Raw genomic sequence first — 21,087 nt, 5'->3', positions numbered from 1 at the left:
GGCCGCTGGCAAGAAGGCAGGCTGGAGAACCACTCATTCAATACATTGTTTTCCCTGTCAGTTGAGGCTTATCCTCCTGGTCATCAGAACAATGCAGTCTCAGAAACAACCAGATTTGATCACTAGAGTTAGAAGTTTGACCTCAGCTCCATCTGGAAGCTACCCTTGCCTAGGATAGTGGCAGAATGCCCAAGGATAGGAACACTACTTTCATTCTTAGCTTTTTTTCTGACTTGTTGGGTCATCCGGGGGCAGGGTACCTGTCCTCTCAAAGCTCTGGGTTTACCATCTAGAAAAGGGGCTAGTTGTATTCACCTTTTAGTGTTGAGGCAAGGAAAAATGTTTGGACAATTAAAATAATAAGTAGCAAGAAATGTAAATGCTGTAAATTCTTTGGACTAAAGTATTTCAGAAATAAAACTCATTCGGGCAGATAGGTAGAGTCCTGGCCTTCTGGGTTTTTCCTTCTTTTAGATCACAGGGGCCATGTAGGAAGTGGAACTGGTCTGTGCCTGGAGGTGAAGTTCCCTTCTCTCAGGTTTACAATCCCCACCTCTGGCGAGAGTAATAGCTCAAAGAGTGAGGAATCTGTTTAAGGCATGAATTTCCACTAATATACACTAGAGAAAGCAGAAACATGCAAGCAAAAGGAAACAATTCCATTCATCCACTTGCTCCATCTGTAAACCTAATTCTCCCCTAAACCTGGGCCCAGGACACTGATTTGAGGCTTGGATCCCACTGGTATAGCACTCAGCAGCAGTCTTACAAACTGGACTTAGCTTGTTTCTGTACTGTAGTAGTTATCATGTTTGCCTGACAAACTGGACTTAGCTGAAAGAAAGCAACATTAATGAAAGGATGTATTCCACTGCTCAGTTAGAACAAAGGCAATACTGTATTCTAAACCCAACACAAGCCTTCACTCTTCCTAGTCCAGCAATCCCTCAGTATGGGGTTAGTTTGCCAGGTCTCCAGAGCTCTTGGGGAGGAGGAATAGAAATCTATTCTTCATTGATGCTGACACTTTTTTCTGAAAGTGCCTACCCTGGGATTCAAAGCAGTGTTCCAACATCCTGCAGCCTCTGGTGAGATCCACCCTCCTTTCAGCAAACTCTATCTGCAAAGGGCCAGATGATAAATACTTAGCTTCTGTGGGCCACATAGTTCTTTAAATACACACATACACACACATACACACACACACACACACACACGCGCGCGCACTTTTTTTTACAACTCTTTAAAAAAATATAAAAGCCATTCTCAGTTTGTGGGCCTTATAAAAATCACCCTGTCATGAGCCATAATTGCTGACCTCTACTCCAGACTTTAAAGGCCTCATATATTCAAGATCTAGATCTCAAAATTCTGACTTTCCTGGGCCTGCCTAGAGATCCTCCTCCTTCTTCCTGCAAGGGTGAGGGCTGATGAATATATTTCAGAGGCAGCTCCCATTGAGGAATGTGAAGGAAAAATTCTGAGGTTATTATAATGGAGCTGACAGACAGGTTAATTCCCCTCCTATAAAGTGCTTCAAAAACATCTGTGGAATTTCACTTATTGCATTATCACTCTGGAGTGCAGACTGAGCCATAAACAATCTTTATCTTTCTATTTCTGCTTAATAATACTATCCCATGCTTCTACAAGGCCTTTCTCCCCACCTGCTACCAGGTTCCAAACCCATACTTGAATTGGCTCAGGTCCCAAGTCTCTCTCTCCTCATCCTTCCCACTTCTGTATGTGGCATGCTTTTAGACAGCAAGGAACTATCAGCAGTCAGATGGGTTTGGACACAGTAAATATGGATGAAAGGCATGAGAGTAGGAGTGAGCTCATTTTGAGCAAAGGCTTAGGGTTGACTCTGAATCTAGGCTCTACCACAAACAGTGACAGGCTTTGTAAACAGGTATCAAATTGCTATAGAAGCAATCTAAGAACAATGTGCAAAGCATCAGGAACAGTTGGGGTTACACCTCCCTATACACCACTGACTAGAAGGAAATGAATGACTTACAGCTAAGGATTAATAATTATAATGTTGTAGCTATTTATTATCTACTTATGCTACCCACTGTGTTAGATGTTTGTCATAAATGCATTTCTAACCTTCCCAAAAAGCCTGCAAAGTAGATAATATTATCCCTATTTTGCAGTTGAAGAAAGTGAGGCTCTTGCAGAGATAAATTTATCACAGGGCTAGAAAGTAGGGGAGCTGGGCTTCCAAGTCTTGTCTGACTCACTTCAAAGCCCTTGCTCTTTCCATTATAATATACTGCTAATATCCTCGGTAAAGAATAATAATCAAATTCCTTAATTTGGGTCCTGTTTAGACTTTGTTCTAAAGAGCAGAAATCTAAATAGCAGGTAGTTGGTCTGCCCTTTTCTAGTCTGAATATTAGAGAATGACAAGGTGCCAAAAATCACAAGCATGACAAATTTGTGTGGTAATAATTCAGGTTAAATCAATACAGTTATACTCACATTTAAGCTGGGGCCTTATTTGAGCTAATGCTTGTTTTATTCTTTACGACAAAAATGAATAGGATCTTAATGTGTTAAATCTTTGCTTAGTGGCCAAATAAGTCTCTTTTCAATAGTGGTATATGTGTATCTTTGTGTAATTACTGTTATCCTGTAAACAATTCGGCTGAACGGAATTGAAGTTCCTCACCTTCCCAGGCACCAGTGTTAGTTGCCAATCAAATATCAACTCTCCCTTTCTCTTGCAAAGTCACAGAATCCTGATATTCACCTGGGTACAATGCAGCCAAACTAAAATTCTACATTTCTACCTCCCTTGGATATAGTTGTGGCCATTTGACAAAGTTACGGTAGAAGTGTTGTGTGAGACTTCTGGGTAATCTCTTTATGAAAAACAGGGTACTCCCTTCTTCCTCCCTTCCTTCATCCTTATGCTAGGAAAGTAAGTGTGATGGCTAGAGCTACAGGAGCCACCTTGGACCATAAAGATGGCCTAGGTATAGCAGAACAAAAAACTGGAGGGGGCCTGGTTCTCTAATATAGACCATGCAGCTGCCATACCAGCCCAGAACTGTCTACCTCTGGTTTTTGTTGTGAAATAAACTTCTATGTTACTTAAGTCACCAGTTTTGAGTTTCTGTTACTCATTTCTATTTCCACTTTATACATCCTACCCATCCTAATAACCAAGTCTTACTAATTCTATCCACCCTTCTATAGAATTTTACCTACTCTTCTCTAAGACTAAGCTATACTTATCACTTGTCTGAATTCCTGTATCAACCTTTAATCTGGTTTCCCTTCTCAGAGTAATTCTTAGAAAATGAAATTTATTTACATCACACACCCTCTTGCTTAAAAACCCTTGAAAGGCTCTCTGTAAAATCCAGACTCTGCACTCTGCCTTTCTTAACTTACCTCTCTAGTCTCACCTTTTGCAACTCCTACCTTGCCCTGCAGTTACAACATTGCCTCGTACTGACTGGAACACTGTCTTTCACTTGTGTGACTAACTCTTAAACACGCTTCAGGTTTTCAACCGAAACATCCCAAGTTCAGTGCTCTTCCTGGACCACATTATGTGCACTGGTTATATGCTCCCAGCACCTTGAACTTTCCTGTATTGTGTTTTGTAACTGCTTATTTAGCTTCTTATGCTAGGCAGGCAAGCTCCATGGGAAAGGAAAACTGTCTATCATTATTCACCATCATATCCCCAAAACCTAGCACAGGGTTTGACATACACAGTAGATTAATATATTTGAATGAATGAATGAAATTTTCAAAGGGCAGCCATGCAATATGTATCAAAATTTGACATAAGTATACTCTTTAGTCCACTTCTAAGAAATATATGTAAAAGAAATAACATGATAGAAACACACAAAAATATATACATAAGGATGTTGAAGCACCATTAAAAAGCAAAGTTAAAAAAAATTCTAAATGTTCTCTCCTTTGTGAATTGATTAAATAATGATCAATTCATGCAAAATACTCCACAAAACATTAAAAAATACTTCACAGAACATTAAAAAATTGTGTTAGAATAGTTGCCAAAATGAAACTATGTCTATGATATCACATTAAAAAAATAATAAAGCAGTTTACAAAGTACAATTCATAGTATGATCTGATTTTACTTTTTTTAAATGCACATACATTTTCTTCATTTTGTTTGTCTGTATTTTCTGAGTTTTCTGGCAATAAATGAGCTGCTGGAATCTTTTAGGTCATCTGGGAGCCTCACAGCCCTGAAAGCCTGGGCATTATGGACCACATCATAGGGAACATGAGGGGCCACAGTTACAGCTCAAAAGAGGACAGATGCCTGTACTAGGGCAACAAGTATTTACTAAGTGTCTAACACCTTATTTCAGTGAAGAAGCAAAACCTACAAGCATTTGCTAGTTCTAGCACAAATTATAATTCATTGAGAAAGCTCTTTGTTATTTTGAAATATTCAAATAACAATCAAAGAACTAAAATGTCTTATATTAACTTGAGAAAATTATGGAAATAAAAACAATTAATTACAATAAGAATTCTTGAAACTGGTGCCTGCTCCTTTCATGAATAATTTAAAAATAATCAACCACATTTGAAGAGGGAAGGTTTTCTTGTATTTTTTTTCCTCCTTGATTGCATGTTAAAGATAGACTGTCTTGTTCATCTTTGTAGTCATTTAACCTAGTCTCAAGCCTGTCAGATGGTTTAAAATGTTCACTGAGTTGAACTGAGGAACTGAATTTTCACCAAATTAAACTGAAAAAAATTTTTTTTTCTAGAGTAGAATTTGATTTCATTAAAGCGGTGGACATATTTACACACAGTTAGTTCTAGTCCTCCTTATTGGGGTGTGAGGTGCTGAGAGGATAAAGGTAGTAGAGTGGTTGGCTTCTGGAATGCTTAGCATGAGTATGCCTAGGTAACAATTCTTCTCATGGAGTTCCCTTCACACCTGGCCGGGTGTTCCCCCTGTTGCCAATGGGAACCGCAGCATGAGAATCAAGAACAGCATGTTCCAGCCAATGACAGACATCCTTCCCTCCCTCATCTCTGCCCCCCTTAACTTCACCAGTCTTCAACTCTATTCTGTCTGCTGCTTCCAATGGGGTTGCTAAGCATCTGGAAAGAATGCAGGATGTAACTCAAAAAGCCCAACACCAGAGGAGGAGGAATAGTTTGTTTTTTTCCTAAAAAAGGTCAGTCTATCTATACAATTACATAAGACCTGGCTCTCCTTACTGGCAGTGGTTCCAACTTCAGCTGGAGAGATTTCACAAGCTATTTTGAGTTTCAGGAAAAGGGTTTGGAATTTCCTGACTGGCCAGTAGCAGAGCCACCTCTGGGAAGAGGGAATGGTTCAGCACAGAAACAGTGACTGTGCTCCCACTGCCTTTCAGTTGTTGCCCCAATGAGTTCCTTTGGGGGCAGGAAATAGCATGATCCATTTATAGGTAAAATCTCAGAACAAAGACAAGCCCCATTACCAAAACCAGTGTCCAAATGGCATCAAGCTTTTGGGGCCCACCCAGAAGAGGCAAGACCTGAGGAATCCAATAGCCCAACCTAGAAACACACCAACAGGACTTTGGAAAGGCTTCCTTCCCTGCTTTAGACAGACATATAGAGGAATTTATTTGCAGCCCAGAGAATCTCAGATGCCAAAGTCTAGCCCAAGGACCAGACGAATCAGTCAATAAACATTAACTGAGTACCTATGAAGAGCCAGACACTGTACTGTATGAACAAAACAGACCTGGTGCCTGCCTTTATGGAGTTTATAGTTCACCTGGGGAGACTAAAGAGTTAATTAAATACTTATGACCATACAAACTGGAAAATAGGCCTTTGGAATGTATTTGCATTCAAAGGAAAGATAGGTAATTCAAAAAAAATAGCTCTGTCCAGGGAGGCCAGTTAGTATATTTATTAATCAGGGACTAGTTTACACTAATTGGCAACTGAAATTATTTGTATTTGCACTGAAAACTCTGGTCCTTGCTGTAGTCACTGGAATCTATCAATAACCTGCTCTCAGTTGAGCTCCACTTTTATTCCCATTCATTTTGCTGGAGAGTTCAGTCCCTATTTACATCATCCACTTTCATTTAAGGCATAGAAGCTCACATCAGCTAACAAATTCCTATCCATTACCATGAAGAAACAGAACCCTGATTTGCTTTTCCAACTTCAGGCCATTCTCTTTTGTTTCTTTCTCATCAACAGAGACAGCTAAGAAAAGGTTGGTATATAATTCTGTGAAGGACTATTTTATAGCACTGGGCAAGTTATTTCATCCCCCTTAAGCTTCCTAATCTGTAAAATGGGGATAAAAATCTCTCTCTTATAGGGTGATGTGAGAAGTTACAAGATACAGAGAACATCTAGTACAGTAACTGTTATTTAGTGAAGGCCTGGTAAATGGCAACTATAATAAATGTGAACCAGTAATCTCTTCTTGAACCTAAATCCCTCTCAGTGCTTTTCTGAGACTGTATTACTGTTTAATTTACCAATTCACAACAGGGAACCCTGGCACTCTCACATCCAGAAGTTTTCCTTTCAATAGGAATACCACCTCCAATTGTTTAACCACTCTTTATAGCTCTATTCTCTATCCCCTAAAAATTGTAAAGTGGCTCTGTCCCAGGAAACATCCCAAGGGAATACAAAGAAGGTTAGAGTGAATTTGCAACTCATCTGTGAATCAAGAATTTCCTACCCAGGCAACACAGTGAATGTAGGTACATGACTACCTGACCTGCTCACTGCCAGCAGAACACAATGAATCCAAGTCCTCCACATACAATTATGGGCTGACAAGAATCTCCTTAAAAGGGCTAATTATTTCCAAACATGTGCACCATGTGACCCTCTCCAAGTCCCATAGCTTCTGCTTTAGAGAAGTCTCTCTAGCCTATCCTCTCTTCTAATTCCTATAATCAGTGCTCTAACTCTAGGCCCTCCTTCAACACCTCTTTCAAGGGCTATTAATTCAATCTTTGGGCGTTACAATCTAGGGGAGGAAGGCAGTCAATCACACAAATAAAAATATAATTACAAAGTATGATAAATGCTATGAAAAAAGAAAAAGTACCAAGAGGACATGATTAAAACTGATTAAGGACTTGGTTAAGATTCCAGGGAAGGCCTCTCTGGTAAATGATGTTTAGGCTGAGCCTTGAAAGGTGAGCGAAAGGAAGCTGAAGAGCAGGAAAAAACACTCCAGGCATAGGGAGGGAATAACGTGTGAAAGGTGGTGAGGAGGCCATGTAGTTGGTTATCTTAGAAAAACTGAAAGAACCCAGTAGAGCTGATCGTGTTCATCATTTGACAACTTGGGGTTCACTGGTGATCTTTTATTTTATTAAGGTATCATTGATATACACTCTTATGAAGGTTTCACAAGAAAAACAGTGTGGTTACTACATTCACCCTTATTATTGAGTCCCACTCCATACCCCATTGCAGTCACTGTCCATCAGGGTAGTGAGATGTCAGAGTCACTACTTGTCTTCTCTGTGCTACACTGCCTTCCCTGTGACACCCCCCACACCATGTGTGCCAATCATAATGCCCCTTAATCCCCTTCTCCCTCCCTCCCCACCCGCCCTTCTCCACCACTCCCTTTTGGTAACTGATAGTCCCTTCTTGGAGTCTGAGTTCACTGATGATCTCGACATAAACAATTTCAGGGGAGTGGTAGGAGATTAAGTTAGACAGGTTCAAAAGTAAATGTAAAATTGAATAAGTGGAGACAGTATGGGTGGCCAATGAAGGTTGGCTGTTAAAGAGAATACAGAGATGGGACAGTGCCCAGAGGGTGATGCGGTGTAAGAGGACTTTAAAAAAATTAATATTTATTTTATCAAATTAATATATGCACATGGTTACAAAGTTAATTAGTACTTAAGTTTATGGTGACAAATTACAATCCCCAGTCCACCCCTTTTCACCTCTAAGTCATTCTCCACAGAACATTACTTTGAAATCTTTTAGCTATCTCATCTGGCATTTATGTCCATGTTTATAAATAATATGCTTATTTGATTATTTCTTGATTTTAAACATTCTCTTTTGACTTTCTAGTATGGAAGACAAAAACAGCATTTTTACACCCACCTTTCTCACAGTATCTGGTTAAATTAGTATCCATTGTTTACTATGACTTAGTAATCCGTGGACCCTTATTATTATTTTATAATATATGACTTTTAATACTTGACCATTTGGTTTGTTCAGCTTTCTATTTATTTGTCCCTAATTCTTCCCAAATTCTCTAACAGAACTGTAAGAATTCCTTTCAATATAATTTTCAAAATAATTGAACAGTTCTTTTTTTTTTCCTAGAAGATCTTCCTCTTGGAACTTTGTTCTCCTGATACATTCTGGACTGAATTTTCTCTGGGCTTACAATACCACCATCATACCGGGCTTCTCTTTATCACCATCCTAGGCATTTCCTTTGCCTCCCTCCTGTGTTAGCTGTCCTGGGTTCTAGATCCCATGATTTCTTCTTTTTTTTTACTCTCTCATTTTGCTGTAACATATCCTGTAGTAACTTCCTAAGAAAAGATACACAGAAGGAATATTTTTTAAATGAATGTCTGAAAAATGTTTTTTAAACTTGCACAGTTGATAATTTGGCTGTGTAAAAATCCTAGGTTAAAAAAAAAATCCTAGGTTGGAAATCAATTCTCAGAAATTTGAAAGCATTGTTCCATTGCTTGCTAATTAGATTCCACTATTGTTAAGTCCAATGTCATTGATTTCTGATATTTATATGTAACCTTATCTTCTTTTAAAGAAGAGTTTTGAAATTTCTCCATATCCCTCATGTTTCACATTTTCATGATGAGGTACCCTAGGGTGGGTTATTTCTACCTGTTGTACTGAGCACTCAGTGGGCCTTTTCGATTTTGGAGGCTCATGTTCTTCAGTTCTGGGAAATGCACTTATATTTTTTCTTTTCTTTTATTTTTTATGACATTCTTCCCACTAGAGTTAAAAGTTAGAAAAGTAAGAGATTAAATGATGAAGCAACATCCCTGAGGAGCAGTAGTATCTCCAGAATTTCTATATAGGCTGAACTTAGGATCAGCAAACAGATCAAAATGGGTGGGTAGGAATGGGGTGGATTCAGGAAATTGTCTTGAAATTCTATTTGTGTATCAATCACAGTGTTTTTACTCAGAATATATATTTATTTAGGGTTTCTTAAAAATTGTATCTTTTAGGGATGGTTTTCTGGGCTGTATGGACATAAAAACACTATCTCAAAACAATTTAAACAATAGCAGAAATTTATTAATCATACATATCAAGAGGACTAGTGGTAGAGTTAATGCAGGTTAGTTAATTCAGAGGCTCAACATGTCATTCAGATCTTTTATCCTTAGGTGACAGGATGGCTGTTAACATTTCAACCATTACATCCAGTCCAGATAAGTTAACAGTTAAAGACCAGTCAGGAGGAAGGTGGATAAATAAAATCTACTCTGTTTCGATGGAGAAATAATTGTGGGTAGGCAACCAATTATGTTTATTTTAGAGCACTAAAATAAAATTAGGATAAAGTCAGAGTGTATGCAATCTAGTGCACAAGGGAGAGATTAGTCTTTGCTAAGGATACTTCCTTCATTGCAACTAGTGAGGAGAGGAAGGCTGTAGAGACATATGTAGATTGGTGGTAGGAAGTGAGAGAACTCATGTTTGATGGCTTCTGTTTTCTTTGGAAGTATATAAGTCAACATCATCAGCTGAATGTATGGAGGGAAAAAAGGACAGCAAGAGGTTGAGAATAGTGAAGGTACAAAATATTTGTTATTAAAGTGGAGGAACAACTTTATTAGAGAAATAAGTAAGATTGCTGGCCAATATAAGTTTGGTGATGGCGAATTTTGAGTGATACTAAATCAACTAGGCTGTTTAATTTTTTCCAGCAACGCTTAGCTGAAGTACAGACAGAGAGGGTGAGGAGTTGCATTTATTCAGGATTAGGGTTTTCCTAGGGAAGTATATTTTTAAAAGAATGGTTATAATATCAGTAAAGTTTTAATGAAGTTAGAGGACTGCGAGTGAGGGTATTTCAACAAATGACTAAAATACACTAAGCCATAAACCATAAAGCCTAAATAGCAACACGGATAAATGCTTATGAAATAATGTTAATTAAAAGAAAGCAGAATACAAAATAATTTTAATGCTGCAATTACATTCCTGCAAAATTTATATATGCATGTAAACAGAAAGGATAGGTAGATGGAATTATAGGTGATTTAAATTTATATTGTTTTATTTTTTAATTGTTTTTATATATTTATCTTAATTTTAAAAACTCCTACTTATGCTTCAGTTCATATTCAGCTTGGTTCATAGAGCCTCTTGTTGTAAGGCCTTTACCTAGTCTATCAGTCTAATTGACCATTCTGTCCTCTTTAAAACTTTTTATAGGGCTAAAATCAAACTCATCCTGGGGCCAGGCTAGAATTTCTGTGAATGTTACTAAATTCATAGATCTTTGGTGAACACACACACACACACACACACACACACACACACACACACACACACACACAAAGCCTCTGGATTGTAGCAGATTTGCCAAACTAAGCTGAAAGTTAGTTCAGCTACTATAATTCATTCATTCATTCTACAAATATTTATTAGCTTATACCATCTGTCAGGTACTGCGTTAGGCACCATGAATATACGGCAGAAAATAGAGCCTATCACAAGTTGCGGAGAAGGGACAGCAAGCCAGCTATCACAAAGGGCCTCAAATTTAGTCTTTTATCCTTATATACAAGTTATAAATGTAGTCATTTAAAAAAAGGTTTATTGATATATAATTCACACACCATAAAACTCACCTTTTAAAAGTGTACAATTCAGTAGTTTATGGCATATTCACAGTTGCTCAATCAAGACAATCTAATTTTGGAATATTTTTATCACTCCTAAAAAAACCCTATACCCATTGATTTTGTATCCAACAGTCTTGTTGAACTCATTTATATCTTCCTTATTATCATCCTGCTTTGGATTTCAATCATTTTTAATATATGAACATAAAAAAAAAAGAAGCCACGTTCTCTCTAGATCTCTGAGAGACTGTGGATTACAAGACTATTCCTGCCCTCATTAGAGTTTACAGTTATATGAATAATGTGTTAACTGTTATAATGGAGTTCCAGACAAGGCCAATGGAAGAACAGTGGAAATCATACCCAAGTTCACAGGGGGTGATCTGGAAAGCTTTCAGAAAGAAGGTCATATTAGTAGATTTAAAGGAGGAGTAAAAATGTGTGTGCTGTCAGGGGAAGGATTTCAGTCTGACAGAACTATACGTATAAAGAGAGTTCTTCATATTACTGAGCCACAAGAAGGAAGGAAATCCTGCTATTTGTGACAACATGGATTGGCCTCAAGGGCATTATGCTAAGTGAAACAAGTCAGAAAGAAAAAGCCAAATACTGTATGATACCATTTATATATAGAATCTAAAGATGCCCAACTCAGAAACAGAGAGTAGAATGGTGGTTGTCAGAGTTGGGGACAGGGAAAATGGGAAGATGTCAGTCAAAGAGTAGAAATTTCCACTTACATAATGAATGAGTTCTGGGAATCTAATGTGTAGCATGGTGATTTGGTTAACAATGCTGTATTATATACTGAAAGTTGCTAAGAGAATAGGCCTTAAACATTCTGACAATAAAAAAGAAATGGTAACACAGGGGGCTTAAAGATGGTGGTGTGAGAGGTGAGACAGAAACCTCACTCTAAAACCACATCTAATATGAAAAAAACAGCAAATACAACTAATCCTGAAAGAGCAACAGGAAAGAAAGCTGTGACAGACTGCCTACAACTGGAAACAGAGCAGACCTCACAGAAAAGGGTAAAGTACCAAAGCTGTGATCTGGCTGGACACAAGCCCTTTCCCAACCCCAGCTCACCGGCGGGAGAAAGAGAAATGGACTAGGGAGGGGGTAGAGGCCTAAGACTGTTAAACACCTAGCCCTCGAGATCTGCTCTGGCGGCACGAACGTACATTACATGGTACTCTGGAGATTAGTGGGATTGGAAAGCTAAAACAGGCAGAATACTTGGAGAGACTGAGATTCCAGCTGCTTGTGGAGAACAGGTACCCAAAACCAGCTGCTTTGGGACAAAATAAAGGTGGGCACTCTGAGAGACTTCCTAACAGTGAGAGGGCTGCTAAAGGGGCAAGGATTGCACAGAGCTTGCTGCTCAGGAGAAAGCACAGGATAAAATCATCCCGGCACACTCAGCTCAGCAGGTGAGGAACCTTAAGGAGTTTCAGGAGCTCCATCACCCTGGCTGGCAATGCACTATGAGGCCCCCCACCATGACACACAGCCTGCGACTCCTTCCTCCCGGCCAGCACCGGCTAGCAAACTTGCACTCCCCGCCACTGGACCAGGCCAGACAGAGGGCAGCCCCGCCTACGGCAACTACAAGTGCATAGCATAGAGGCTCATGACTGTGCGCTAGCCCACTGGCCCTGGAAGTGGAGGCAGGCACTGCAGCTGGGCAGCAGAGCTTTTTCATCCCAGCAGGCAGCAGCGCTGCACACCTGGGACCCTGGCCATCACTCCAGGGGCTGAGCAGCTCCAGAGAGTAGAGTTTCTGGGCACTAGAGGGTGCCACCTACAAATATGAAATGTCAAAGGAACCTCGTTCAAACCAAAATCCCATAAACACCACTAAGAGGGCCAAGTGAAACTGAACTCACCAATCTTCCTGAAAGAGATTTCAAAATAAAAATTATAAACATACTCATGGAGACAGAGAAAGATATTCAAGTCCTCAGGGAGGAATTCAAGAATGAGATTCAAACTTTGAAATATACAGTATCCGAAATGAAACATAATGAAGTAGAGGAGATGGCAAATGAAATGGAAATTAGAGAACAAGAATACAAAGAAGCTGAGGCACAGAGAGAAAAAAGGATTTCTAGGAATGAAAGAATATTGAGAGAACTGTGTGACCAATCCAAATGGAACAATATTCATATTATAAGGGTACCAGAAGAAGAAGAGGGAGAAAAAGGGATAGAAAGCATCTTTGAGGAGGTAATTGCTGAAAACTTCCCCAGTCAGGGGAAGGAGATTGTCTCTCAGGCCATGGAAGTGCACAAATCTCTCAACACAAGGGACCCAAGGAAGACAACACCAAGACATATAATAAATAAAATGGCAAGATCAAGGATAAGGACAGACTATTAAAAGCAGCCACAAAGAGAGAAAAGATCACCTATAAAGGAAAACCCGTCAGGCTACCATCAGACTTCTCAACAGAAACCTTACAGGCCAGAAGGGAGTGGCATTATTTATTTAATGCAATGAAACAGAAGGGCCTTGAACCAAGAATAGTCTACCCAGAAAGATTATCATTTAAATTTGAAGGAGGGATTAAACAATTTCCAGATAAGCAAAATAGAAAGAATTTACCTCCCACAAACCATCTCTACAGTGTATTTTGGAGGGACTGCTATAGATGGAAGTGCTCCTGAGGATAAATAACCTGTCACCAGCGAAAATAAAACCATGGTAAAGAAAGTAGACCAATTAAGTACTAAGCAGATGCAAAATTAAATCAATTACTCCCAAAGTCAGTTAAGGGATACAAAAAGAGTACAGAATATGATACCTAATATATAAAGAATGAAGGAGGAAGAAAAAGGAGGCAAAAAAAAAAGAACCGTCAGGTTGTGTTTGTATTAGCATACTAAGTGAGTTAAGTTAGACTGTTAGATAGTAAGGGATTACCCTTGAACCTTTGGTAACCATGAATCTAAAGCCTACAGTGGCAATAAGTACATATCTATCTATAATCACCCTAAATGTAAATGGTCTGAATGCACCAATCAAAAGACGTAGTAGAGTCAGTGAATGGATAAAAAAACAAGACCTGTCTATATGCTGCCTACAAGAGACTCACTTCAAACCCAAAGACATACATAGACTAAAAGTGAAGAGGTGGAGAAAGATATTTCATGCAACTAATAGAAAAAAACAGGAGTTACAGTACTTGTATCATACAAAATAGACTTGAAAACAAAGAAAGTCACAAGAGACAAAGAAGGACATTACACAATGATAAAGGGGTCAGTACAAGAGGATATAACCATTAAAAAATATCTATGTACCCAACACAGGAGCACCTACATATGTGAAACAAATACTAACAGAATTAAAGGGGGAAATAGAATGCAATACATTCATTTTCGGAGACTTCAACACATCACTCACACCAAAAGACAGATTAACCGGGAGAAAATAAATAAGGAGACAGTGGCACTGAACAGTGCATTAGAACAGATGTAACTAACAGACATCTACAGAACACTCCACCCAAAAGCAGCAGGACACACACTCTTCTCAAGTGCACATGGAACATTTTCAAGAAGAGATCACATACTAGGTCACATAAAGAGCCTCAGTGAATTCAGAAGGATTGAAATTGTACCAACCAGCTTCTCAGACCACAAAGGTATGAAACTAGAAATAAATTATGCAAAGAAAATAAAAAAGCCCATGAATACATGTAGGCTTAACAACATGCTCCTAAATAATCAATGGATCAATGACCAAATAAAAACAGAGATCAAGCAATATATGGAGACAAATGACAACAGTAACTCAACACCGCAAAATCTGTGGGACACAGCAAAGGTCATGCAAAGAGGTAAGTATATTACAATACAGGCCTACTTCAGGAAAGAACAACAATCTCATATGAATAGTCTAAACTCACAATTAAGGAAACTAGAAAAAGAAGAAAAAATGAGGCCCAAAGTCAGTAGAAGGAGGGACATAATAAAGATTAGAACATAAATAAATAAAATTGAGAAGAATAAAACAATAGAAAGAATCAATGAAAGCAGGACCTGGTTCTTTGGGAAAATTAACAAAATAGATAAACCCCTAGCCAGACTTGTCAAGAATAAAAGAGAGTCTTCACACATAAACAGAATCAGAAATGAGAAAGGAAAAATCACTACAGATATCACAAAAATACAAAGAATTATTAGAGAATACTATGAAAAATTATATGCCAACAAACTGGATAACCTAGAAGAAATGGACAACTTTCTAGAAAAATGCAACCTTCCAAGACTGACCAAGGAAGAAACAGAAAACCTGAACAGACCAATTGCCAGCAATGAAATTGAACTGGTAATAAAAAAACGACCTAAGAACAAAATCCCTGGCCAGATGGCTTTACTGCTGAATTTTATCAAAACATTTAGTGAAGACGTAATACCCATCCTCCATAAAGATTTCCAAAAATTAGAAGAGGAGGGAATACTTCCAAACTCATTCTGTGAGGCCAGCATCACTCTAATATCAAAACAAGGCAGACACCACAAAAAAAGAAAATTACAAACCAATATCCCTGATGAACATGGATGCAAAAATACTCAACAAAATATTTAGCAAACCAGGAGAGGGGGCGGAAGATGGCGGCGTGAGTAGAGCAGCGGAAATCTCCTCCCAAAACAACATATATCTATGAAAATATAACAAAGACAACCCTTCCTAGAATAAAGACCAGAGGACACAGGACAATATCCAGACCACATCCACACCTGAGAGAACCCAGCGCCTCGCGAAGGGGGTAAGATACAAGCCCCGGCCCCGCGGGAGCCGAGCGCCCCTCCCCCCAGCTCCCAGCGGGAGAAGAGCAGGCAGAGCGGGAGGGAGACGGAGCCCAGGGCTGCCGAACACCCAGCCCCAGCCATCCGGGCCAGAGTGCAGGGCCCTCGATACTGGGAAAACAGGGCAGCAAGAACAGTGAGCAGGCACTGGAGGCTGGGCGACAGAGGACATAAGAAAAGCGCGCGACCATATTTTTTTTTTTGCTTTTTTGCTGCTTTGTTTTGGCGAGCGCTTTTTGGAAGTCTTAAAGGGACAGGGGCCCCAATATTAGGGAAACAGGGCAGAAAGACCGGTGAGCAGAGGCCTGAGGCTGGCACCGGAGAATAAAGAAAAACGAACGACCACCTTTTTTTTTTTTTAATTAAAAAAAATTTTTTTTTTTTTTTAATTAAAAAAATTTTTTTTCTTGTTTTTTTTTTGTGGTCGTTGTTTTGTTTTGGCGGGTGCTTTTTGGAAGTCTTAAAGGGGCAGGGCGGGTCACTTAATCCAGAGGTAGGGAATCCGGGATCTCTGGGCACCCTAACCCCTGGGCTGCAAGGAGCAGGGAGGCCCCTTACGGAGATAAATAGCCTCCCAGCAGCTCCTGCTCCAACGCGACTCCACCATTTTGGAGTAGCTGCCCGAGCCAGGCCACGCCCACAGCAACAGCGGAGATTAACTCCATAGCAGCCGGGCAGGAAGCAGAAACCCTGTCTGCGCGCAGCTGCGCAGCACAAGCCACTAGAGGCCGCTGTTCTCCCAGGAGAGGAGGGCCACAAACCAACAAGAAAGGAAGTCCTTCCAGCCGTCACTCGTCCCAGTTCTGCAGACTATTCCTATCACCATGAAAAGGCAAAGCTACAGGCAGACAAAGATCACAGAGACAACACCAGAGAAGGAGACAGACCTAACCAGTCTTCCTGAAAAAGAATTCAAAATAAGAATCATAAACATGCTGACAGAGATGCAGAGAAATACGCAAGAAAAATGGGATGAAGTCCGGAAAGAGATCACAGATGCCAGAAAGGAGATCGCAGAAATGAAACAAACTCTGGAAGGGTTTATAAGCAGAATGGATAGAATGCAAGAGGCCATTGATGGAATTGAAATCAGAGAACAGGAACGCATAGAAGCTGACATAGAGAGAGACAAAAGGATCTCCAGGAATGAAACAATATTAAGAGAACTGTGTGACCAATCTAAAAGGAGCAATATCCGTATTATAGGAGTCCCAGAAGAAGAAGAGAGAGGCAAAGAGATGGAAAGTATCTTAGAAGAAATAATTGCTGAAAACTTCCCCACACTGGGGGAGGAAGTAATCAAACAGACCATGGAAATACACAGAACCCCCAACAGAAAGGATCCAAGAAGGGCAACACCAAGACACATAATAATTAAAATGGCAAAGATCAAGGACAAGGAAAGAGTGTTAAAGGCAGCTAGAGAGAAAAAGGTCACCTATAAAGGGAAACCCATCAGGCTAACGTCAGATTTCTCAACAGAAACCCTACAGGCCAGAAGAGAATGGCATGATATATTTAATACAATGAAACAGAAGGGCCTTGAACCAAGGATACTGTATCCAGCACGACTATCATTCAAATATGACGGTGGGATTAAACAATTCCCAGACAAACAAAAGCTGAGGGAATTTGCTTTCCACAAACCACCTCTACAGAACATCTTACAGGGACTGCTCTAGATGGGAGCACTCCTAGAAAGAGCACAGCACAAAACACCCAACATATGAAGAATCGAGGAGGAGGAACAAGAAGGGAGAGAAGAAAAGAATCTCCAGACAGTGTATATAACAGCTCAATAAGCGAGCTAAGTTAGGCAGTAAGATACTAAAGAGGCTAACCTTGAACCTTTGGTAACCACGAATTTAAAGCCTGCAATGGCAATAAGTACATATCTTTCAATAGTCACCCTAAATGTTAATGGGTTGAATGCACCAATCAAAAGACACAGAGTAACAGAATGGATAAAAAAGCAAGACCCATCTATATGCTGCTTACAAGAAACTCACCTCAAACCCAAAGACATGTACAGACTAAAAGTCAAGGGATGGAAAAACATATTTCAAGCAAACAACAGTGAGAAGAAAGCAGGGGTTGCAGTACTAATATCAGACAAAATAGACTTCAAAACAAAGAAAGTAACAAGAGATAAAGAAGGACACTACATAATGATAAAGGGCTCAGTCAAACAAGAGGATATAACCATTCTAAATATATATGCACCCAACACAGGAGCACCAGCATATGTGAAACAAATACTAACAGAACTAAAGGGGGATATAGACTGCAATGCATTCATTCTAGGAGACTTCAACACACCACTCACCCCAAAGGATAGATCCACTGGGCAGAAAATAAGTAAGGACACGGAAGCACTGAACAACACAGTAGAGCAGATGGACCTAATAGACATCTATAGAACTCTACATCCAAAAGCAGCGGGATATACATTCTTCTCAAGTGCACATGGAACATTCTCCAGAATAGACCACATACTAGGCCACAAAAAGAGCCTCAGAAAATTCCAAAAGATTGAAATCCTACCAACCAACTTTTCAGACCACAAAGGCATAAAACTAGAAATAAACTGTACAAAGAAAGCAAAGAGGCTCACAAACACATGGAGGCTTAACAACACGCTCCTAAATAATCAATGGATCAATGACCAAATCAAAATGGAGATCCAGCAATATATGGAAACAAATGACAACAACAACACTAAGCCCCAACTTCTGTGGGACACAGCAAAAGCAGTCTTAAGAGGAAAGTATATAGCAATCCAAGCATATTTAAAAAAGGAAGAGCAATCCCAAATGAAGGGTCTAATGTCACAATTATCGAAATTGGAAAAAGAAGAACAGATGAGGCCTAAGGTCAGCAGAAGGAGGGACATAATAAAGATCAGAGAAGAAATAAATAAAATTGAGAAGAATAAAACAATAGCAAAAATCAATGAAACCAAGAGCTGGTTCTTCGAGAAAATAAACAAAATAGATAAGCCTCTAGCCAGACTTATTAAAAAGAAAAGAGAATCAACACAAATCAACAGTATCAGAAACGAGAAAGGAAAAATCACGACGGACCCTACGGAAATGCAAAGAATTATTGGAGAATACTATGAAAACCTATATGCTAACAAGCTGGGAAACCTAGGAGAAATGGACAACTTCCTAGAAAAATATAACCTTCCAAGATTGACCCAGGAAGAAATAGAAAATCTAAACAGACCAATTACCAGCAACGAAATTGAAGAGGTAATCAAAAAACTACCAAAGAATAAAACCCCCGGGCCAGATGGATTTACCTCGGAATTTTATCAGACATACAGGGAAGACATAATACCCATTCTCCTTAAAGTTTTCCAAAAAATAGAGGAGGAGGGGATTCTCCCAAACTCATTCTATGAAGCTAACATCACCCTAATACCAAAACCAGGCAAAGACCCCACCAAAAAAGAAAACTACAGACCAATATCCCTGATGAACGTAGATGCAAAAATACTCAACAAAATATTAGCAAACCGAATTCAAAAATACATCAAAAGGATCATACACCATGACCAAGTGGGATTCATTCCAGGGATGCAAGGATGGTACAACATTCGAAAGTCCATCAACATCATCCACCACATCAACAAAAAGAAAGACAAAAACCACATGATCATCTCCATAGATGCTGAAAAAGCATTTGACAAAGTTCAACATCCATTCATGTTAAAAACTCTCAGCAAAATGGGAATAGAGGGCAAGTACCTCAACATAATAAAGGCCATCTATGATAAACCCACAGCCAACATTATATTGAACAGCGAGAAGCTGAAAGCATTTCCTCTGAGATCGGGAACTAGACAGGGATGCCCACTCTCTCCACTGTTATTTAACATAGTACTGGAGGTCCTAGCCACGGCAATCAGACAAAATAAAGAAATACAAGGAATCCAGATTGGTAAAGAAGAAGTTAAACTGTCACTATTTGCAGATGACATGATACTGTACATAAAAAACCCTAAAGACTCCACCCCAAAACTACTAGAACTGATATCGGAATACAGCAAAGTTGCAGGATACAAAATCAACACACAGAAATCTGTGGCTTTCCTATATACTAACAATGAACCAACAGAGAGAGAAATCAGGAAAACAACTCCATTCACAATTGCATCAAAAAAAATAAAATACCTAGGAATAAACCTAACCAAAGAAGTGAAAGACTTATACTCTGAAAACTACAAGTCACTCTTAAGAGAAATTAAAGGGGACACTAACAGATGGAAACTCATCCCATGCTCGTGGCTAGGAAGAATTAATATCGTTAAAATGGCCATCCTGCCCAAAGCAATATACAGATTTGATGCAATCCCTATGAAACTACCAGCAACATTCTTCAATGAACTGGAACAAATAATTCAAAAATTCATATGGAAACACCAAAGACCCCGAATAGCCAAAGCAATCCTGAGAAAGAAGAATAAAGTAGGGGGGATCTCACTCCCCAACTTCAAGCTTTACTATAAAGCCATAGTAATCAAGACAATTTGGTACTGGCACAAGAGCAGAGCCACAGACCAATGGAACAGACTAGAGAATCCAGACATTAACCCAGACATATATGGTCAATTAATATTTGATAAAGGAGCCATGGACATACAATGGCGAAATGACAGTCTCTTCAACAGGTGGTGCTGGCAAAACTGGACAGCTACATGTAGGAGAATGAAACTGGACCATTGTCTAACCCCATATACAAAAGTAAACTCAAAATGGATCAAAGACCTGAATGTAAGCCATGAAACCATTAAACTCTTGGAAGAAAACATAGGCGAAAACCTCTTAGACATAAACATGAGTGACCTCTTCTTGAACATATCTCCCCGGGCAAGGAAAACAACAGCAAAAATGAGTAAGTGGGACTATATTAAGCTGAAAAGCTTCTGTACAGCAAAAGACACCATCAATAGAACAAGAAGGATCCCTACAGTATGGGAGAATATATTTTAAAATGACATATCCGATAAAGGCTTGACGTCCAGAATATATAAGGAGCTCTCACGCCTCAACAAACAAAAAACAAATAACCCAATTAAAAAATGGGCAGAGGAACTGAACAGACAGTTCTCCAAAAAAGAAATATAGATGGCCAACAGACACATGAAAAGATGCTCCACATCGCTAATTATCAGAGAAATGCAAATTAAAACTACAATGAGGTATCACCTCACACCAGTAAGGATGGCTGCCATCCAAAAGACAAACAACAACAAATGTTGGCGAGGCTGTGGAGAAAGGGGAACCCTCCTACACTGCTGGTGGGAATGTAAGTTAGTTCAACCATTGTGGAAAGCAGTATGGAGGTACATCAAAATGCTCAAAACAGACTTACCATTTGACCCAGGAATTCCACTCCTAGGA

General features: G+C 39.3%; 1 protein-coding gene across 4 annotated transcripts in view; it reads right to left on the bottom strand.

Moving 5' to 3' along the window:
• RUSC2 (RUN and SH3 domain containing 2) overlaps positions 1-21,087 on the bottom strand; it is an 88,256-nt gene that overhangs the window by 49,894 nt on the left and 17,275 nt on the right. The window contains exon 2 of one of the 4 annotated variants that reach the window (XM_057498816.1): positions 1,048-1,120. The exons of the other annotated variants lie outside the window; for them this stretch is intronic. The gene's annotated coding sequence lies outside the window, so the exon portion shown is untranslated. The remainder of the gene's footprint in view (positions 1-1,047; positions 1,121-21,087) is intronic. 4 annotated transcript variants of the gene reach the window in all.

Source organism: Manis pentadactyla, chromosome 3 (assembly GCF_030020395.1).
Source record: "Manis pentadactyla isolate mManPen7 chromosome 3, mManPen7.hap1, whole genome shotgun sequence".
Taxonomy (NCBI): Eukaryota; Metazoa; Chordata; class Mammalia; order Pholidota; family Manidae; genus Manis; species Manis pentadactyla.
The sequence above is the reverse complement of the archived record's forward strand: the minus strand, read 5'-3'. Positions and strand labels throughout refer to the sequence as shown.